Below are 3,447 nucleotides of genomic sequence, written 5' to 3' on the forward strand. Positions count from 1 at the left end.
ATTATTAAATAGAAGCAGCCTTTTTGAAGACCATTGGTCAAAAAAACACTGTAAACACTGCAGGTGTGATCGTGAAGTAGGTTGCAGGTGCTGAAGTGTAACATTAATTTAACTGACCTGAGAGGTCGCTAAAAAGTGGCTCATTGACAGATCATCATTTCAAGCTCAGTTCAGTCGGGTCGTGAGTTAACCTGATCATGTCTGAGTGGGTGAGTTTTTAATTCTAAAATGAATCCATCCATTTCCACCAGTTTGACCTCTCCTGTGGATCTGTCTCCCTCTGAATCACCTGCTTGTGTCCGTTTCATAAAATGAGTGTTGCACACTAGTCATGCCATATTTTAGAATATGTCTTTCTTTACTATTGCAGTGTCATCTTTTTTTTTTTCTGATTATATGGCAAAAGTTTTGCACAAAAGTCTTTTGTTATTGAAATTCAGGGGTAATTTTACCCAGATTATCCTCCTCTATTCTCCATTTAACCAAAATGAGTTTTGTTTTCTTTCTGCGCTTCCTGTATGCTAGCTACTACACAGATCAGATATCGGTCTTATTTCCCAAAACATTCATACCAGAGGCAAATATGAAACACTATAATGTGATGTTGTGGGTTTATTTCTACCAGACAGTTCATTTTCATGCGTAAATGACTGAGAGACACACACTACAAAGAACAAACTGGAAGTAATTTTGCTACTCTTCTTTTATAGCAGCTTCTTCCCACCACATTACGTTCATTTCCCGTTTATTCGATATGTTCAGTCCCAGAGCGGGAATTTAGAAGTTCATTCTTATATGATTTGTGAAATGAGTGGAACATGCACTATACGCACCAATTTCATGCTGATGTATTTTTTAATATTCTTAATGACAATGATTGACTTAAGTTCTGTTATGATTTTCCCCAAAGCAGAAATAAAAATGGATGTGCAGCTCATCATTCTTAATGTCTTTAACAAATCTAATAAGACGAACCCGTGTAAAAATGTCCTGTAGTTTCTGTTGTTTTAGGCTGTTTGTTTTTCTCATCTGCGGAACTGTCGTGATAAATAGAATAGGTTTGAATGACACGTTTATTCGTGATCTCTTTATCTGACAATTGCTTTTTTGTTCAAAGTCTTACTGATGACAATTAGAAGAACAATTGCTGTTGGCAGTTGTCTGCAGCTGAAAAATAGAAATCATTTTCATCAATACATCATGCATCTTTATGAGAACAGCAGTTGTTTTTGACATGCACAGTCACCTGATCATTGAAGTCTTTTTTTTTTTTTTGCTGGAATAATAAAACAGATTTGGCTTAGTGCAGTGCATACTTTCTTACTTTGCAAAGATAAACCAGGGTGATGCTATGCAGCTGCTTGGATGTATCATGTGGTTGGTTGCTTACCCAGCAGTTTGTAATTATTCTGGTCACTAGATATGACAGATCCCTCCAGATCCTTTCTTCAGTGTCAGTCTTTTGAGATTTTTAAAACCATTTAAATGTTCCAGGTGAAAACTGTACATATGATGGCTGAAAAAGTAATAGCACGATTCTCAGCATGCATGTTCATAGCAGGTGCAGGACTAGTTATGTGTTTAAAGGAATAGTTCAGCCAAAAAAAACAAAAAAACAAAATTTGCTAAAAATGTACTCACCCTCAGGCCATCCAAGAAGTGGATCAGTTTGTTTCTTCAGATTTTGATAAATGTACATCACTTGCTCACCATTGGATCCTCTGCAGTGAATGGGTGCCGTCAGAATGAGTGTCCAAACAGCTGATAAAAACATCACAATAATCCACAATTAATCCACACCACTCCAGTCCATCAGTTAACATCTTGTGAAGCCAAAAACTGCGTGTTTGAAAGAAGCAAATCCATCATTAAAACATTTTTATTAAAAGATTTCAGCTAAAATATTTTTGTTTTATTATTTGTGCAAACTGGAGAGATTCTGTTGCTAAATCCAGCATAATTGGCTAGTTTTTTTTTTGCCAAATCTGTCAAAATTAAGCATTTGACAAAATTGGGTTGTTTTTGTAATGTGCGTTATTTTACATTCGGTGCCCACATTTGTGTGTGTGTGTGTGCGTGTGTGCATGTTTATAATGTGCTGATGAGGGTTTCTGAAGACTGCTGTTCTCAGTCATACTGGGATCAAGCTGTGTAAAAGAGAACTGAATGTCGTTTGATTCATGCCTCCATTTATGCGCACCCTAATCTTCTAATCGTGCCGAACCGGGGCAGGGACTCGAGGGAGTATTTCAGTCTGTCTAATTTTAGAGACTTTTTGTTCCAAGACATCTCATGTTATCTGTTTCATCTTGTTTATAAGAGCTACAAATGATGTTCTTTAAACTTTTCGGTTCTCAGCTATCAGAGCACGTGTGAGAGATAAAAGAAAAACCGACAGCCTACATTGTGCATGTGCAGGTACAGAACAGGACCTCTAGAAAGTGTCAATCTGCAATCGGCCACATCCTCAAAAAACTGGGTTGAGACCCAGAGCGCAGTACTGTTGGGTCTCACAGGGGCTTCTGGCCCCCTGAAATACTAATAAAACATAAATTCAGCATTGTGAGAATCATTTCTTCTCTGCTTAGGACTTGTGAAGGTCAACAGGGCATGTCTCCACGGATCCACCGCAGAAGAGAAGAGCAGCAAAATCGACACCTCCGAGGACAAGAGAACTTGGAATAACTAGATGTATGGTTTCAGCCTGATGCACAGTATAAGATAATTGTGATGGTGTCAAAAGGTCATAGTGCGACTGTTCAAAGCAGTCCAGTTTTGGCTGTTTAGCATGACCTGGTTAGCCCCTGCTGGTAGATGTCGTAATTACACCATCAGGTTCCTGAAGAATTTTTTTCTCCATTAACTAATAGAGAAAACTAACTTAAAAGCAAAAAAAAATTTGATGTTTTTGACAGTCTTTGGAAAAAGTGACTGTGTATTTTTGCTTGGGCTTGTAGAATATCATTTTTGATTTTGTGTACAAATAAGGACGGCTGAATGGACGTGGACTGATGACTTAACCCTCATGTTGTGTTGCAGTCATTTTGAACCACAGAGAATTTTGTTTTTCTGTGAAAAATGTTAGTTAATGTTATCACATTGGACTAAAACTTACTGAATTTGCTCACACAGCCCCATCCCCAACCTAAATAAATAAATAACTAAATAAATGGATGGATCATTTTTTTATGTTATTTTTTTCTTGTGGTTTTACGGATCAAAAAATTACCGGCTTAAGTGTTTTCGCTCAATTGGTACGGGTATTGTATTTCTTTTTGGAACTGACAGGTCATAGGCTTAATTGATCTGAGCTTATGTACCTCAGTTTTTGAGTGAATATTTTAAAATTATCAAAAAATATTTTATTTTTTTCCACCCAAAAAATGAGGTGCATAAGCTCAGATCAGTGAGGCTTACAATCGACTACTTCCAAAATAAATACAACAC

The sequence above is a fragment of the Sinocyclocheilus anshuiensis genome, unplaced genomic scaffold, assembly GCF_001515605.1.
Source record: "Sinocyclocheilus anshuiensis isolate Anshui unplaced genomic scaffold, SAMN03320099.WGS_v1.1 scaffold948, whole genome shotgun sequence".
Classification (NCBI taxonomy): Eukaryota; Metazoa; Chordata; class Actinopteri; order Cypriniformes; family Cyprinidae; genus Sinocyclocheilus; species Sinocyclocheilus anshuiensis.